The sequence below is a fragment of the Mauremys mutica genome, chromosome 9 (assembly GCF_020497125.1).
Source record: "Mauremys mutica isolate MM-2020 ecotype Southern chromosome 9, ASM2049712v1, whole genome shotgun sequence".
NCBI classification, from domain to species: domain Eukaryota; kingdom Metazoa; phylum Chordata; order Testudines; family Geoemydidae; genus Mauremys; species Mauremys mutica.
The window spans coordinates 89,434,974-89,454,888 of NC_059080.1; the positions used below are offsets into that span (position 1 = coordinate 89,434,974).

At 44.7% G+C, this 19,915-nt stretch overlaps 1 pseudogene; it reads left to right on the forward strand.

Moving 5' to 3' along the window:
* Positions 1-5,896: 5,896 nt before the first annotated feature.
* Positions 5,897-19,095, forward strand: LOC123376846 (annotated as a pseudogene).
* The last annotated feature ends 820 nt before the right edge of the window (positions 19,096-19,915 follow it).

Sequence of the window (19,915 nt, forward strand, 5' to 3'; positions counted from 1 at the left end):
TGGTCCAATAAAAGATATTACCTCACCTACTGTATCTCTCTCTAATATCCCGGTACCTACATGGCTACTACAACATTGCATACAACAATGGAAGATAAATTCCTTGGAATGGAATTCAGCTTGTTTGGCTGAGTAACATTGGCTGAGGCTTCTAATGTGATCAGAAGATTGGCTGTTGAACATTTTAAAATGAAAACAAACGTCATTGAACCTTTTCCATTTTAACAGATGGGTTAGTGGTGCATGCATTGTATACAATAGCCGATGTACGTCATTCCATGGGCACATGATGTATTTGCAGGGAAATAATGGGCCTGATTTGAAGTCAGTTAGCAGTTTATTAAACCATATGGTAAAGTGCTGCTAGGATCGTATTGGAACACAGGGATTCTGTCTTTCAAATACTTTTGAATATTTCACATTTTCTATCTCCTTCGTGGCAAGTTTGCAGTCTAAAATATTTATGACCATGACAGCTCTGTTAATTTATGCTCCTGTAGTTCCTCTGCAGCTCAGAATGGAATGATGAGGTGTCAGCAAGGAAGCACTACATTATCATGGTAGAGAACAGGTATTTTTTACCATGGGGTTTGCAATTTGATACTACAATTTAATGTCTAAAAATTAAGGCTTTGCACTTATTTAGTGCTTTTCATCTGGATATCTCCAAGCACTTAATTATTTTACCGATGAGGAAACTTCTTCTCAGAGAAGGTGATTTATTATTATTATTTTGTAGTGTAGCCTTAGAGCAGGACCCGATTGTACCAGGCTCTGTATACCACAGAATAAAAGATGGTCCCCTACCTCAGAGTTTACAGTCTTGCCCAAAGTCACAGAGAAGTCAGGAATGAATCCCAAATTCCTAAGGCCCAGTTGTATTCTGTAAATACTTCCCCATAATGCACTGCATTACCATATCATATAATACTGTTTTACTTATTCATAAATCACTATGTATGATACTCCCAAATCCTATTAATTGAGTCATTTGGGGCCTTACCCTGCCGTCTTTATACATATGTGTCATTGCTTTGGAATTAGGCCTATAGTGGCGACAAATGTGATAGCTGAAACAATTAAAAGATAAAGTGCCAGAAAAATATTGCTAAACAATCCAAAACCAGTCTTCTCACTAAATACTAGTTAAGTGTCACCTTGATCTGCTCTAAGGTCTTTACGTCATGTCCACCATGGTAGTATCTAAACATAAGCACAATTAGTGGCCAAGAAACACAGTAAAATAAATAAGAAAATTAAACCTAAAGTTTTCAGCCATATCACATTTTCTCAAGGGAAATTGTGGCATAGGCTGAAGTTATAACGTGGTTTCACAGGTATTATCTCCTGTTTTCTTTGATAAGGCAGTTTTGATTTTTTTTCAAAAAGGCAGAGAGAAGCTGCCAGAAATAGAAGGAAATAAACTAATGGTGCAATTTAATCATTTTCATGTTTGTTTTTTGGTAAACTTCATTTCCATTTTATTTTTTTGAAAACAATTTTAAAAAAGCTAAAACAATAAAAGAACAATGCAGGGACGATGTGGTGTTATATAGTGCAAATTTACTTCACGGGCCATTTACGATAGATACATCTGTGACAATGTTAAATTACCCATCGTCTTCTACTTCTCATGGGCTGGTATAAATTCAGCGCTACTCACCCTCCATTGTTCACTTATTGCAGGCAATATCCTGCCTGTATTTAACTCTTCATTGGAAACTTTTTTTTTCAAAAAAAGTTTCTAATTATGATGCCTGAGGGGAAAAAAAAAATCTCTTTTTAAATTATTCAGTGCTGTCTTCCTGTGTCTGTGGGCAGCCTGAAACAATGTCTCATAAGCCTGGTCTACACTAGGCGTTTAAACCGGTTTTAGGAGCGTAAAACCGATTTAACGCCACACCCGTCAACACTGAGAGGCCCTTTATATCGGTATAAAGGGCTCTTTAAACCGGTTTCTGTACTCCTCCCTAACGAGAGGAGTAGCGCTAATATCGGTATTACCATATCGGATTAGGGTTAGTGTGGCCGCAGATCGACGGTATTGGCCTCCGGGCAGTATCCCACAGTGCACCACTGACCGCTCTGGACAGCAATCTGAACTCAGATGCAGTGTCCAGGTAGACAGGAAAAGCCCCGCGAACTTTTGAATATTTCCTGTTTGCCCAGTGTGGAGCTCCGATCAGCACGGGTGGCGATGCAGTTAAAAATCAAAATAAAGAAAGAGCTCCCGCATGGACCATGCGGATGTGATCGCTGTAAGGGCAGGCAAATCTGTTCTATCAGCGCTCCATTACAGAAGACGAAATTCAAAATCATTTTTTAAAAATCTCCAGACAGATGCCATAGCAGGGGCTCAGCGCACTGGTGCGTGACAAGCGTAACGGAAAGCCAAAGAATCAAATGGACGCTCATGGACTGGAGGACTCCAGCTATCCCACAGTTCCTGCAGTCTCCGAAAAGTATTTGCATTCTTGGCTGAGCTCCAAATGCTTCTAGGGTCAAACTGTCCGCGGTGGGTCAGGGCATAGCTCGGCAATCTACGCACCCCCCCACCCACCCCCAGAAGTGAAAGGGAAAACAATCCTCTCTTGACTCTTTTACATGTCACCCTATCTTTACTGAATGCTGCAGATAGATGCGATGCTGCAGCACTCAACGCCAACATCCTTGCTCCCCCCCCCCCCCGCCATGGGTGGCTGATGGTACAAAACGACTGGTACCCGTCCTCATCATCAGCCTATTGGCACATGGGGCAGTGCAAAAGGACTGGTAACCATGCTGACTAGCATCGGTAAGGTCAATCAAGGGCGCCTGGTCCTAATTTTTCCTGGTAGATGGTACAGTATGGCTGATAACCATCGTCACCATAGCAACAGGGGGCTGAGCTCCATCTGCCCCCACCCTTCATGTGTAAAGAAAAGATTCAATTGCCCCTGGACTAGCAGAGGGATGCTGGGCTCCTCTCCTCCACACTCCTTACTGTCCTGTCTGAACTATCATAGCAGCTGGAGGCTGCCTTCCACTCATTTCTCACTAACAAGTCACTGTGTCTTCTTCCTGCATTCTTTATTACTTCATCACACAAGTGGGGGGACAATGCTACGGTAGCCCAGGAAGGCTGGGGGAAGAACGGAATCAACAGGTGGGGTTGTTGCAGGAGCACCCCCTGTGAATAGCATACAGATCATAATTTCTGCTGGATCTGACACAGAGCAGCTGTGCTCTCTAGTTCTATGATACAGTGGTTCTCTAGTACACTTGCCCAAATTCTAGACAGGACTGATTCTATTTTTAGATACCAAAAAGGAGGGATTGACTCAGGGAGTCATTCCCAATTTTGGCTTTTGCGCCCCTGGCTAAGAGCAGCCAGGGGCACTTATGACAGCAACAGGTGTTGCAGTGCAAAAGGACTGGTAACCATGATCATCTTTTTACCAATTTATGGATTGGTAGATGGTACAGTACAGCTGGTAACCATCTCTGCTGTCATGCAAAAGCAAAAGCATGCTGCTGTGTAGCGCTGCTGAATCGCCTCTGTCAGCGGCATCTAGTACACATACGGTGACAGTCACAAAAGGCAAAACAGGCTCCATGATTGCCATGCTATGGCATCTGCCAGGGCAATCCAGGGAAAAAAGGCGCGAAATGCTTGTCTGCCGTTGCTTTCCCAGAGGAAGGAGTGACTGACGACATTTACCCAGAACCACCCGCGACAATGATTTTTGCCCCATCAGGCACTGGGATCTCAACCCGGAAATTCCAAGGGGCGGGGGAGGCTGCGGGAACTATGGGATAGCTACGGAATAGCTACCCACAGTGCAACGCTCCAGAAGTCGATGCTAGCCTCGGACCGTGGACGCATACCACCGATTTAATGTGTTTAGTGTGGCCGCGCGCACTCGATTTTATACAATCTGTTTTACAAAACCGGTTTATGCAAATTCGGAATAGTCCCGTAGTGTAGACGTACCCATAGAGGAGTGAATTGCTCCATTCTTCTCAGTAGTCACAAGGGGGAAGGAAGTAAGCCAAACACTTCAACCACCACCGGATGCCAAAAATCAAGCTACCTCCTGCTCAATGTGACATAAGCCCCAGTTGCCCCCTCTCCACCAGCTGCTAAACCCTCTTTCCTTGCTAGTAACACAGTTGTGTTTTTCTTACCACGATATTCAGGAGAACGTTGGAAACATAGGAAGCCGCTTAAAAACAATCCAGACCCACAATTCTTATTGAACTGAAGATGCAAACAAAGAATCCAAGAGCTGCTGTACTGCAGAGTGTGTTATTCATTGACAGATTTAATTCAATAAAACCCCTGTTTCTGAGTTTACTTGAAGCTGTGCAGAAATTTCATCATGCAGCATTTGACATACTTACTGAGCAGAAAGCAGAGTTGAGATCCCGCTTTCCAAATACCCCTGCTCTGGCTACTACCATGAAATGAAAAATATGGAGTGGAAAGAATAGTTTGAGCTGCCTTCCTATTCAAAGACCCTTATCTGGATAGATGTTCACTTACAATAAACTGGCACAGGGCCAAATAAAAGCAACCCAAGGCTCAAGGCACCTATATGGGGATTCTCTGGCCCCATCCTCATGTTATAGCCCCAACCAGGTACCATGATCCCACCCTTCATATCATCAGGTTTCAGAATTAAGATGAATGGGCAGTTCACACCATCTGGAGCTATTGTTTCAGGCTGTCTGCAGACTCAGACAGGCATCAGTTACATTCAGGTCATGTTTTAAAACTTTTCTTTGCATCCAGAAGGCTTAGGAACATTTTTTTTAAATGAAAGATGAGAGTGTGATCTCATCATGTGACTCTGCACCTAAATCTGGGCCTTTAGTGCCTGCCTATGCCTTAATCTGGGCTGACTCAGGGCTTGGGCTAAGGGTTGTTTAATTGAGTTGTGGATGCTCAGGCTGGACCCTGAGCTCTAGGACCCTTCCCTTTTGCTGGGTCCTAGAGTCTGGGCTCCACCCCGAGCCTGAGTGTCTGCACCTTGATTACATAGCTCCTTAGCTCAAGCCCCGCAAGCCAGAGTCAGCTGGTATGGGCCAGCAGCTGCAGGTTTTTAATTGCAGTGTAGGTATACTTTTAGGGATCTGCTTCTAGAAAGCCCACCTTTATCAAGCTAGCTAGGCAGCAGCAGCCTGTCGTCAGCTCCTCAGCCCACAGGTCTGACTCATGGTTGGCTTGCCACTTGTGTACTATAGTTGCTTTTACATAAGCCAGTGCAAAGTGGGTGTAAAAAGATCTCAAACCTGAGTGATAATGAAATAGGGAAACTAGATAAAACCAACCTTCCTTCAATGTCTATGGAAAGGCAGCATTTCCAAATCAAATCTTCCTCTGGCAAATCTCCTTATCACTTCTACACTATGGCAAGGGCAGTCCCAAGAGAGCTGTTTTACTTTCAGAGCAATGCTGAACCACAGTCAAAAAAGGAAAAGCCGTCTGTTACTTCTGATCTCGCTGTGAGGTGAAGAGTTTGATGAGGCGGTGTCAACTACCTGTAGGCCCTACACTTACAAAATAGAAATGTTTTTATGAATTTTAGAAGTGTAAGCATCCCCCCCGCAGTACTCGGAACCCAAACAAAATGCCACCCACCTGCCATTGAGTGGGCTAGCAGTGAAAGGGGACAGCCTCAGCAGCTAGAGAGGGAGACACCATGTAGCTCTTTCCTCACCTTGGAGTCTCTGGCACCCATTGACTAGCTGGGTGGGCAGGGTCGCCAACCTTCCAGGATTGGCCTGGAGTCTCCACGAATTCAAGATTAATCTTTAATTAAAGATTATGTCATGTGGTGAAATCTCCAGGAATACATCTAGCCAAAATTGTCAATCCTAGTGGGCTCCCAAGATTTAACTGGGAGCACAGGCCATGTTTGTGAAGCTTCCTTTGGCTTCGTTCCAGCAGCCTGTTCCAACAGAGAAAGGGTTGCTCACTACTGTTCCACCACCGTCACCGCTGTCATCATCCTCCTTGTCCTCAGGACGCAGAGGAAGACAGGTAAGACTTCTGGGTCCTCTCTCCCTGGAGACAGGAGGGGTTTCTGCCCCACCGCAGTGGTCAAATCTCTGCCCTCCAGCATGGGAGCTCTGCCTGCCGTCAGAGCAAAAGCCCCTGTAGGGAGGGATTGCATGCTGGCTTCCCACTCTCCCTGCCTGTGGCCAGGCAGGATTGGGGTCATGCGGTGCTGCTTCTGTGGCTGGAATGGGCCCTGTGTTTCTGGATTACGAGGAGCAGGTGAGAGTCCCTGGGCCTGGACCTCACTCCCATAACCCACCAAGAGTCCAGATAGCCTCCTTGGGATACGGCGGCATGGTTTGGCAGTGGCCCACAAATAAGGAAGTAAGGGGTTGCGAGCCTTGGAGGTCACAACTGGCTGCCCAGGTTGCTCCTTCCTATGACGCTCCTTCTCAAGGGATGTTGGGTGATCAGGCAAAATCATTGGCATTGGTGGCTCGTAGGCTGGCCAGCCTGCCTGAAAACAGTGGGCCCCTCTCAAGCAAGGGGGGGAAATGTTGTCACAGGTTTGGGGCGGGACTGGTATCCTGCAAAGGGATATGGAACAATCAGGGAGGTATGGAAGCTAAAGTCCCTGGATCTTATGCAGGAGCTGATCAGGAGCCATCTTTATAAAGGGGTTTGTAACGGCATTGGGACTCACCACCTGGCGCCTTCTGCTGGTGACTCTGGGAATTAGCTCTGTCCAGTGGAGCGCCCCCTCCTGGTGGTGTCCCGTCCATCGTTCCACCCTTGGTTGGCATCTCTGGACCTGCATTGCTCCCTGCTTGGCAGCATCCTCTTCTAGGCCACTGCTCTCCAGCAGTGCCCCTTAGTCCATTGGCACCCCCTTCCGGGGGTGGGTGATCAGCAGTCCTACACCCTAGCCACCATGTCCAACCACACCCTCTGAGTCCAATCCCTCTTGTCAGGGATCTGGCGTAGTCTATAATGGCCGCTCCCTACGGCCAATGACTGGGTGTACTGCAAGGGGGGGAAGAGGGAAGACCCGGGCTCGCCCTCTACTCTGGGTCCTGGCCCAGGGACCCTTTGGCAGCAGCCTCACTGTCCTCCTTTTCTCCCCTCATCTGTCTGCTTCCCTGGGCTGCTTCCCCTACAGCCCCTTGCACCCACTAGGCCCTTCCCTTCAGGGGCAGCAGTCTGGCAGGCTCCAGGCTGGAGCTCCCTTTTGCTCCCAGAGCCTGGCAAGCACTGCGCTGTCCACGGTGCTAGTCTCCCACCTTTAGAGACTGATCTTCCCCTCTTGAAGGCCTGGGACAGACTGCCTGCTCCCTTCCTGGGCAGCCTTCTTATAGGGCTGAGCCTGGCTGTGATTGGCTCACAATAAGCCCTTCCCTAATTGGCTCCCTGTCTGCGCAGGCGCACTGGCCTGCCGCAGACCACACTCTCAGGGAGTGGGGCAGTCCACCCCACTACAGGGTTAAGGAAAAGATTTGGAAGGTGGAATTCATAGATTTATTTACCTTACTGTTTCGGGAAAAGCAGATGGAAGAAAGGGAGCAAAAAGGACAGAAAAGATGAGGTCAAACTCTTCAGACCTAAGGTGCCTCAAACTCTTGAGATCTGGTCTGTGGCCTTTCACATTTATGCAAGTATAATTTGTGAGAGGAGCCCCAAGAGATGTATCTGCTTCCTCAAGTCTGAGGACTTAATAGTGAGGGCCTATGCTATATATGGTGGGGTAGCCTGATTGAGATATGACAGAGGGGTCAGAATTACCCTGGGATAAAATAGACTAGGAACTTTGGCTGGAGTTTATGACTCCTTACTGCTCTGCCTAGCCATTCACAGATGGCAGGTTGCCAGTGCCAAAACCTTGGCTTCAAAATGTGGCTATACAAGTGACTACCTTTAGGCCCTACACTTACAAAGTAGAAATGGTTTTATGCATTTTAAAAAGCTGAAGTGTAAACGTCCCCCTGCAGCATTGTGAACCCAAACAAAATGCCACCTACCTGCCTCAACAGTGTTTGCTCCCAATGAAGGTACAAACACCACTTAGGAGGTGCAGGGGTCAGCATAGTGTTATCTCCTGTTTATGGAGGCAAAGGGCAGTTCCAACAGGGGTAGGAGAGGGGATCCATAAGGACCCAATGCTTCAAGAGATGCTACTGGAAGAGGAAGTAACTGTGGGAATGACTCCTTCTACAATTAAGTGCAGGTGTTACAGAATTTGTTATTGGACCACCCCAACAAAACAGATGCATCTTATTTATGGAATGGGTTTCATGGCTGGTTTTCAAATCCTATATAAAGAAGTGAGGTGCTATTCCTTTAGAAATTCTCCAGCCTCCATTTTTGTATGTCTGATCTCTATTCTGAACAAACAGGAACTACTCTACCCTAAGATGGAAGCTGCTCAATATTAAGATAGGGTGAAAAGTTCAGTCAGTTGGTGGAAGGCCCAGAATTTCCAAGAAGTCACCTTGGCAAAAAGCCAACTATGTAGGGGTCAGCAGAATCACAACTCTGAAGTAAATAGCAATGGTGAGCATGGACAAGAACATGCCCAGGCAAAGATCTGATCAGTATATAAGCCAGACACTCAGTAGCTTTGTCAATCGATCGGGAGAAGACAGACAAATTGACTGCTGGCTCAGTCAAACACCTCATAAACGGGTATGATGTCAGCGAGTTGCCCAAGGTGTGGTTCTGGTCCCTGGTTTTCCTGTACTCAATCTTCAGCCACTTAATCTGCTCTGTGACAGGGTGTGCACCCCACACCAGCCCTGAGAGAGTTGAATTAGGCCAGATGGGCCCAATCAGCAAATTAAGCTACAAAGTGGGGGAGAGGGGGAGATTTAGGCTGTGTAGAGGCCACTAATTAGAAGGAAGTTCACCTGTGAGGGAACAGGCAGGGCTTCTATAAAGCTGGGAGGCAGCAGGGAGGAAGCCTGTAGTCTGTCTCCCTGAGTTAAGGCAGGTGGTGGTGGTGATAATAATAATAATTAATAATGATTAATGATAGCAGCTCCTGAGAAAGGGTTCTCCTACAAGGCCCAAGAGAGAGGGATCTGAGTAGGAAGGCTGATGAAAAAGAAGCTTAAAGAAGCACAGTAGGAATTAGTCCAGGGGTCAGAGCTGTAGGATTGGTGAAGTCCCAGGCCTTAACTGCTTCTATAGGGCCCTGGACTGGAACTCAGAGTAGAGGGTGGGACTGGGTTCCCCTACCATCCACTGCAGAGTGGTATTGTGTGGGGCAGTGAATGAGAAGACTCCTGCGTCACTGCAGGAGTGACCTAGTCAGGACAGCGGGCTTGAGGACTGCCTAGTGGTGTTGGTAGAGAGAGACTTTGAGGAACTACCGCGGAAGGGGAAATTACAGTAGGACCTGGGCAGAGGGCTGAGTCACAAAGCAGCCATACTGCAACCCTGTGGGTGGAAGGAGATCTGCCACAGTGGAAGAGAAGAAAAGTGGCACTGAACCAGGCAGAGCTAGTCCTCAGAATTGCCAGAAGGAGGTGCCACCCAGTGGTGAGTGGAATGCCCAGTGACATGCTTCCTGCACTGGTCTGGTAAATTTGCAACTCTGCCAGGTTCTTTGGTATTTGCTGGTATGCATAGTCATTCCTGATACATTTACTAAACTCCACATTCGCACCAGAGATTTACCAAAATCTGGCTGTGTTCCCTTGACCATGAAGCAGCGCGCTTTGCAAAAGACTTCTTCTGTTTAGTCTCCATTGCAAACACAGAAGGCTCTCTGATAGTGTATTTGCGGTGGGGTGTTCAGAAAACAATGGAAGAGTTAAACATTGACTCACTGAGCTGCTGCACTTCACCAAGGGGCATTGCTTCTGTTTTCCTTTGAGTTGACTGGAGATTCTTGGGATAGGAAGGAGAAAGGAAGTTGGTCCATGAGATTACGGGATACTTTTGGCAGACTCCGAAGACCCAAGTTAGGGGTGGGTCTGTATCTATAGTGAAAAGCAACAGGGTTTGAACTCTCCAGCCCTGCAGGGGCCTAGGACCTTAGGTCTGAGCCCAAGTCGGAGAGACTTGTATATAGATAGAAATGGGATTTAGGCTCAAGCCTGAGTCTGAGCCTGGGCTTACATTGCAGTTTAGACATACCCTTAAAGCAGTGATAAACATTACCCAAAAGAGTCATAGTAGTGTGAATTAATTGTTTCATTTACTATATTGTGCGTGTGTGCGTGTGTATGTGTATACACACAATTCTCACAGCAAAATGACTGACCAAATATTATTTTATCAACTACTCTTGGTTAATAACCTAGTAAAAGCATCTTGATTGTGTGATTTAATTATTAACCAGTGTTTTAATATGCTGTGCTGCCAAGAGCTGCAGGAGACACATTAAAGAGCTGCTTGTGAGCCTCAGTCTGAGTATCACTGCCTTAAAAGCTTCAAGCATAAAGTAAGGGCAAAGATCACCACAGAAGTGGCAGCAGGGAGAGTGGCAGGCCCCTTCCAATACCAGAATTGTCCATGGGTGTGGCACCAAGAAGGCAAAGGGAAATACAGTCTTATCCATCCCCTGTCCTACCCCCAAGGCTCATCAGTAAATGATTTTATCAACTCCCAGCTACGCCTCCTAAAATGAATGTTCCCAGAGGTAAAAAACTTGGGATGTTGGTGATGGGCTTTGGGTTCATGGGATAGGGTCAGATCTTGTGGCCCTTGTGGACTGAGGTCAGACCTTGTGGGCTGAGGTTCCCTACCCTTCTGCACCCTCTGTCCCCCTTGCAGGGGAAGGATGATAGGACTCAGAGTGAGCTGTGTCCTGGGGGGCAGGCTGAAGTGAGTCTACCCTGAGTTATGGATTATATGGGAGAAGCCCTCCAATTTGTGCCAGGTCTTGCCAGGGTATAGCCCTGGCACCTCTGGGCTAGGCAATTCATAGCCCTGGCATCTCTGGGCTTGCTGCATCAGTTATGAATGTAAAAAAATTGCTTGAACCCCAACATCTCTTTAATTTAAGCATTGCCTGCAGCCCCAGCACTGGAACCAATTACATGCCTGGTATGGGAGAGTTATGGGTGATGGGTGAATAGGGCCTCCCTTCTTCCCCATGTTTATTTAATGGAAGTTGTGGCCTGCTGCTTAAACTCTATCCAGGTATCTGTTCTCATTTCACTGCTGTGACCACATCAACTACTCTGATGTTAGTGCTGGAGAATCAGGAAGTGAAATTAGAAACCATGTGACCAATCTGTTTTAGTTGGCTCAACTGAGTGAAATTCAAGAATCAGACAAACAGCATAAATAGTGAAAAGTAAATGTAGGAAATGCTGTTCAAAATTGCTCATTGTTGGCCTATCTCGGCTCTGGTTGAATTTAATGGTAAACTCCCATTGATTCCAGTGGGAGCAGAGCTAATGCCGAGCCCTTTTGAAAATCTCACCCTTAATTATTAGTTTTAACAAATTAGGGTTGTTGGTAATATGCCAGTGTTTCCCAAACTTGTTCCACCGCTTGTGTAGGGAAAGCCCTTGGCGGGCCGGGCCGATTTGTTTACCTGCCGTGTCCACAGGTTCGGCCAATCGCGGCGGACGCGGCAGGTAAACAAACCAGTCCGGCCCGCCAGGGGCTTTCCCTATACAAGTGGCGTCCCAAGTTTGGGAAACACTGGCATAGGGAATAGAAGTAAATCAAAATGTAATTACAAAAGCTGGAATTTGGCCAGGACACTAGGGTTAAAACACCAGTATAGTTGCAATGCCATATGTCTGGAAGCTGCCACTCTAGAAGAGAAACCAGTTTATTCTTCCTAATTCTCTACCACCGAATCCAAATGTAAATTTCAGGCTCCACAGCTTGTCCTTCTCTGCATTGCATGTTTTGAACTGGGTGTCCTCATGTATGAAATGCCTTCTTGCAGCTGATGAGCATCTGTTTAGTACTAGACAAACACTAACAGCTTTATTTCCTGTTTGTTTGGTCTCAGATCCCAGCTTGAATTGAGTATTGCAGCTCCTCACTAAAGGAAATGTAAATAACGATGAAATTTCATGTATTTTTAATTACCCAGAGCTTGCTATTTTAATCTAGTGAATTCCCTTGTTTGATAAAAGGAACGTTACTATGGAAACCAGATCCAAGAGAGAAGGTATCTCCAGCCTTTATATGAACAAATAGGAAATCAATGCAAGAAAAGGGCTTTCAGTCACTGAGCACAGAACATGATGTTAGAATGAAAAGTTCAGTCCTGAATTCATATTTTTTTAAAATGCAGACTAGGTGTCATGCACTGGGGACATTTCTTTGATACTTATATGGAGCCCATTACTGTAATGGGCTCCATGTATTGGTTGATCACAGGATGACTATGAGCTGCCAATGTGATATGGCCATGAAAAAAGCTAATGCGGTCTTGGGATGCATTAGGCGAGGTATTTCCAGTAGAGATAAGGTGGCGTTAGTACCGTTATACAAGACACCGGTGAGACCTTATCTGGAATACTGTGTGCAGTTCTGGTCTCCCATGTTTAAGAAGGATGAATTCAAACTGGAACAGGTACAGAGAAGGGCTACTAGGATGATCCGAGGAATGGAAAACTTGTCTTATGAAAGGAGATCAAAGAGCTTGGCTTGTTTAGCCTAACCAAAAGAAGGCTGAGGGGAGATATGATTGCTCTCTATAGATATATCAGAGGGATAAATACCAGGGAGGGAGAGGAATTATTTAAGCTCAGTACCAATGTGGACACAAGAACAAATGGATATAAACTGGCCACCAGGAAGTTTTGACTTGAAATTAGATGACGGTTTCTAACCAACAGAGGAGTGAAGTTCTGGAACAGCCTTCCAAGGGGAGCAGTGGGGGCAAAAGACATATCTGGCTTCAAGATTAAGCTTGATAAGTTTATGGAGGTGATGATATGATGGGATAGCCTAATTTTGGCAATTAATTCATCTTTGACTACTAGTGGTAAATATGCCCAATGCCTTGTGATGGGATGTTAGATGGGGTGGGATCTGAGTTACTACAGAGAATTCTTTCCTGGGTGTCTGGCTGGTGAGTCTTGCCCACATGCTCAGGGTTTAGCTGATCACCATATTTGGGGTCGAGAAGGAATTTTCCTCCAGGGCAGATTGGCAGAAGCCCTGGGGGTTTTTCGCCTTCCTCTGCAGCGTGGGGCATGGGTCATTTGCTGGAGGATTCTCTGTACCTTGAAGTCTTTAAACCATGATTTGAGGACTTCAGAAGCTCAGACATAGGTTAGGGATTATTATTACAGGAGTGGGTGGGTGAGATTGTGTGGCCTGCGTTGTGCAGGAGGTCAGACTAGATGATCATAATGGTCCCTTCTGACCTTAAAGTCTATGATTCTATAAACTGAAATATAGAAGCTGTCGTTTTCCAATATTAGTTGGGGAACAGGAAATAAAACAAAATGGAAAATAGATCTAAGGTTCTAAATCGAAAGGAGGATTTATGGGGAGGTTTGCAAGCAAAAACTAGACATTGTATATATCAGGGTATGAGAAATGGACATGATTTATCTTAAGATATAGTTCAGTTGGACTTAAATGGGTTTCCAACGTATACACTAAAATACAACCTGTCGGCATTAGCTGTGTGTTTATGAACTGTGTGCCTCTCATTATTGTAGTTGAGATTTATTGGGTCCATGTGTGCGTGTGAATGTGAATCTTAATGGTTAACAAGTCTGTTCAAGAGTTAGACGCTCATTGAGCCTTGAACTGATTGAACCCATAAGGCCAAATTCTATCCTGCAGTACACCCTGTGCATCCCCACTGAAGACAATGAGCATTGCTCCTGTGCAACTGAGGGCAGAATTGGAGCCATAGATTGTCTCATGGTCAAAATACACAACATTAGAGAGTTTGACATCAGTTAAAACCATGGTTTTTGGATAGATGAGATACTGGTAATTGGATATAGAAATGCTAACCTCTAGGCTACTAGATCATATCTACCTTGGCTTGTTGGGTCTCTTCTGCACCTTGGAAAATGGATCTGAAGTGTATTACCTATTTCAGAATGTACACCCCTTGGCTCCATCTTCCTCTGTGTTCTGTCTCACACCAAGCATGCTGATGCTGCATGACTTGTGCTAATGTTATATTCAGCAATAGCAAGGGGAAGCTAAAGCTATTAGTACTTCATTCCTAATACAGAGAAACAGCTCCATTGTATTTTAATGATCTCCTCTAGAGTTAGTCCTAAGGGTCAGATACCAATACCCTTGCTTGCAACAAGAAGTACCTTATTCCAGCAGCAGTCACAATCCAATTTTCTGCAAAGCATGGAACAAGGTGCTACTCCATGTGAGCAAAGGATTAAAATCTGGCCCTAAAAGACAACTTGTCACTTTGGACTAGATTCTTGAACTGTCGCCCCTACTTCATAGTACCTTACTTTACAAGTAGTCCTAGTGATTTCAAGGTGCTACTCAACATGAGTAAAGATGGCAGAATATAGCCCTTAGGTGCCCCAGTGGTTTTTTTCCAGCCTAGTGCCTCCCCAGTCAGAGATGTCCAGACTGAAGAGTTCAGAATGATGCTGTCTGGGGTATGGAATAGATATATCCACAGCTTGGATGTTCTAATTTGACTGTGCACATGACTGTATCATGAAAAAGTTTAGTAGTTACCAAGTGGAAGTCTCGATACCTAATTTCACAGTGATCTGTAACAGATGGTTAAAGCGCTTTAGTGAGATTTTGCAAAAGAATAAGCGTTCATCTCACAAGTAGAATGAAAAATGAATATAGCTGTTTTCCATTATATGGAATCTGTCTCGTCCTCCTTTTTTATTATATGAATTAGAAGTGAATTCGTAAGGATAAATTTCACTTTATCTTAATCTGTTAGTCCACTCTGTTAGTTAATCTGTGTCACTATTTGAGATGAGCCTGAGTTGTGAAGTCTGGATTAAGATGAATTTCCCTCTCTTTTGAGGGTGTTTAGAGCTGGTTTTCTGGATCAGCTCATTAGTGAGAGAGAAGCACCAGTTTCAAATTTTCCATTCAGATGTGAGTCTGTTGCCCCCAAAATTGGAAAGGGTTATTGGGACAGGTTCAGATCTAATATTCCATTTCAAGCCCCTGTTGTCTTGTAATTTATAAATCACAAATTTACTGTAATGGGAAAAAATAGCTGTTTTAAAGGCTTGACTTTGTAAATATCAATGGAAGAAACTTGTGTAATTTTTTTACTGATTCAGACCTCAGTCTGTTTCTTTAAGGTTCTCTTAGCTAATTAATCCAAATCCCTGTTGGTATTCTTGTATGGTAGGCATCATTATAAAATGGACATTTCCTGCAGTAGTTAATTTAATGCAGTATTCCTATTCTAAATAGAGAGAACATTGCAAATAACACGGTAAAGGTAAACCACTGTGTGGCAAACATCCACATCTTCAGGGCACCCATTGCAAGATAATTACGGTTTAATCCAATAAATTAAGAAAAAACACCATATACATCAGTACACAATGCACATGCCATTATCCAGATAGGTAAGCTACTTCCATCCATCTCATCAAGTATGATTACATAAAATTGTCACTGGCAAAGTCTCAGTAATTACAGCATAGTAAAATCCAACCAACAGACCACTTATATTTGCAAATCACTAACCAATGAAGAAGTAACCATAACAAACATATGCTGCGTAGCTAAAACTTGATTTGCAAGTGATTATTTTAAACACCTATTTGCTTATGTATTTTGGATACCATAATTTCCTTTAATGAATGACAGTTACAGTAACTGAAATTAAATGTGGTGGTGGTGTCCTATAAATATAACAGGCAGAAAGAGGATGTAAAAAACCCCATCACAAGTAGTTTATTATAGGAAAGGTTTTGAGAGAATATGGAGTTGTCAGTAAGACCACTATGTGGATCAATCTTAGTATAGTATATTTCAATGAGTTCAAGTGGAAAACCAGTCATGGTGGTGGTGGTGGTGGTGGTGGGAGGAAGGGGGGTTAGCCTGCCTACAGATAAAGAGAAGCCCAGAGCTTGTTCCAAGCAATCTACATGGTCAAGTAAAAGAGGCCTCTTCCACTTACGGTCAAATTTTCCCAAGAGCTCAGAAGCCGGTTTTCAAAGGCTAAGCTCCCACAACTGGGGCTGAATTTTTATAAAAGCTCAACTCCCATGTAGGGACAGAGCTGCAACTCCCATTGTGACACTTGTGGCCAGACTTTCGAAAAAGCGCAGCACTTTTTTTTGGAAATCTGCCCCATACTGTAAGCCACCTGGGATTAATTCCACTTCAGTAGCTTTCATCATATGGCTGTGGGGCTTGGGTTAGCTTTATTATTCCCCCTCCCATGCAATCCAACATCTTTCTTGTAGAATAAATGTCTTTATTTTAGAGAATGTTATACCTGAGAGAGGTGGCCAGGTTATCGCATTGGGAAATAAGATTCGTCTCCTCAGAAGGAGTGGATGGAGCAAGTTTCCTAGACACTGCCCACTCCTTGAGGCCCACCCCCTCTGCATTTTGAAATAGAATGAGCAGGAAATCATGTTTACTTTTCCTCTCTCTTGGAGATGTTTTTTTTCCCCCGCTGTAGGAATGGATGACTATATGCTTATTCTCTCTATTTAACAAATGGAGAAACTGAGGGAGAGAGGCCAATGGCTTGGTCCTTTGGGCGCTGAGCACTCTTGACTGGTGTTGGAATCAAGGGGAGCCTAGGACACTCACTTCCTCATTGGGGTGTTTCACCTTGTGCAAGATCAGGCCTGAAATAACTTTTTTCCAAAGCCACAGAGCGAGTTGGTGTTAGTTCAAGGATTAAGAGCCACACTTCTCTTTTGCCAGAAGAAATTTAAACCAGCCCACAAGGATGTTCTGATTTTCAGTTAGAGTGTTTTGGGATTTTTAACATCTGAAGGTTCCCTCAAATTAAGAGATGCCAATTCTGGGCCTGAGGGGTAAAGTGCTGGTCTCCTCAGCTCCCATTGACTTAATTGGGAGGTAAGGGCTCTCAGCAGGTCACAGGTCATCTCCCAGATTGCTGCACTGGGCAGCACAGTATGGGGAAGAAGTGAGTAGCCCTCAGTGGTGAAAGAACAGGTTAAGGACTATTTAGAAAAGCTGGACATGCACAAGTCCATGGGCCAGATCTAATGCATCCAAGGGTGCTGAAGGAGTTGGCTGATGTGATTGCAGAGCCATTGGCCATTATCTTTGAAAACTCGTGGCAATCAGGGGAGGTCCCAGATGATTGGAAAAAGGCAAATCTAGTGCCAATCTTTTAAAAAGTGAAGAAGAATCCAGGGAACTGCAGACCGGTCAGCCTCACCTCAGTCCCTGGACAAATCATGGAGCAGGTCCTCAAGGAATCCATTTTGAAGCACTTGGAGGAGAGGAAGGTGATCAGGAACAGTTAACATGGATTCACCAAAGGCAAGTCATGCCTAACCAACCTGATTGCCTTCTAAGATGAGATAACTAGCTCAGTGGACATGGGGAAAGTGGTGGACCTGATATATTTTGACTTTAGCAAAGCTTTTCATATGGTCTCCCACAGTATTCTTGCCAGCAAGTTAAGTAAGTATGGATTGGATGAATGAACTATAAAGTGGATAGAAAGCTGACTAGATCGTCGGGTTCAACGGGTAGTGATCAATGACTTGATGTCTAGTTGGCAGCCAGTATCAAGCAGAGTGCCCCAAGGATCAGTCCCGGGGCTGGTTTTGTTCAACATCTTTGATTACACCCTCAGCAAGTTCGCGGATGACACTAAGCTGGGGGTAGAGGTAGATATGCTGGAGGGTAGGGATAGGGTCCAGAGTGACCTGAACAAACTGGAGGATTGGGTTAAAAGAAATCTGATGAGGTTCAACAAGGACAAGGGCAGCGTCTTGCACTTAGGACAGAAGAAGCCCATTCACTGCTACAGGCTGGGGATCAACTAGTAAGCAGCAGTTCTGCAGAAAAGGACCCGAGGATTACAGTGGATGAGAAGCTGGATATGAGTCAACAGTGTGCCCTTGTTGCCAAGAAGGCTAATGGCATATTGGGCTGCATTAGTAGGAGCATTGCCAGCAGATTGAGGGAAGTGATTATTCCCCTCTATTTGGCATTGGTGAGATCACATCTGAAGTATTGCGTCCAGTTTTGGGCCTTCCACTACAGAAAGGATGTGGACAAACTGGAAAGAGTCCAGCTGAGTGCAACAAAAATGATCAGGGGGCTGGAGCACATGACTTATGAGGAGAGGCTGAGGGAACTGGGCTTGTTTAGTCTACAGAAGAGAAGAATGAGGGGGATTTGTTAGCAGCCTTCAACTACCTGAAGGGGGGTTCCAATGAGGATGGAGCTAGGCTGTTCTTAATGGTGCCAGATGACAGAACAAGGAGCAATGGTCTCAAGTTGCAGTGGGGGAGGTTTAGGTTGGATATTAGGAAAAACTGTTTCACTAGTAGGTTGGTGAAACACTGGAATGGGTTACCTAGAGAGGTGGTGACAAAGCCCTGACTGGGATGATTTAGTTGGGATTGTTTCTGCTCTGAGCAGGGGTTTGAACTAGATGACTTCCTGAGGTTTCTTCCAACCCTAATCTTTTATGATTCTAGGATTGGGCCTGCAGTTGAGATGATCAGTCATTCTATGTAAAACTGATTTAATGATAATACTAAGGCTGAAGTACCAACCAGCTAAATGGAGGAGACCCACCGATACAGCATCATTAACTCTGCACTGGTGGGTCTAGTAATGGCAGCTGTTACAGTATCTTTTAAGTGTTAGCTCACTCCTGGAGAATGCTGTTTGGTGATAAAACCACATCTGCTGCAGTAACTGAATACAATGGAGATGATACAGATACCAGGGCAGGTTTTGACCTTTTGCCACATTTGAGACTCTTCCCATTTTTCTTAAATTGTTTACATTCTTGATATATTTTTTCCCACGGTAAGGGGATATGTTTATGGCCTCTGATAAGAGTTTCTGCGGGTGAGAGAAGGGTCTGAATTTTGCAAGTTCACGTACAAAGAGAGGTGCTCCCCCTACATCTGTTTTTATTTATATAATACCTTTATCTCTTACAGCACTTTCCAGCAGCAGAGCTCAAAGTGCATTACAAAGGAGGTCAGTAACTTTATCCCCATCTTACTGAGCTGCAGAGAGGGGCAGTTATTTGCTCAAGCAGCAGAGCCGGAAATAAAGCTCAGTGTTTCAGAGTCTTAGTCCAGCCACTGGAGTATGCTTTCTCTCTCTTTAGATGGGTGGCTGTATTGTAACAAATGGGGTTACAATGAATCATAATCAGGTTTGTGGCCAATAATCCCACTGTTCCAATTATTTCAATTGGAGCCTGCATCATCACAAATAACTTTATGAAAATTAATGTTCCTGCTCTGTAGGTAATTTCCAAACATCCTTATCTGAGCCAACAATTATGGGGAAGTCAGTACGCTGGGGATACTTAATTCCTACGCATAAAAAAATGCAGTGCTTCAATGTTGCAATATAAGGTTAAATTAAAATTGTGTTCCTGATATTTACTACCTTGTTAGATATGAATCATTAGTATAAAAACAAATTTCCCAATTATACTTGAATTGTGAGAGAATGCAATGAATTTTGTACAGCAGTTATTTTATCTTGGTTTATGTCCACGCCCCCTCTGTTCCCTAGAGCCATGCACCATTCTCCTTCGAGGTTGTCACCAATGCTATCTTTGGCAGCTGGTAAAGATGGTGGTGTGTGTATGGAGTTAATATTTAGCAGTGTTCCCAACCTCAAACTGAAGTACAACAGGCAGGTATGTCAAAATGGTGCAGCGTTAGGATGCTATACTCTTTGCTAACAAAGGCAAATAGTGTAACATTAGCAAAGATCATCCTTAGTAATAATGATGATGACTTCGTTGCCCGACTATCCATCATTCTGTAGATGGCTCACATAAACATATAG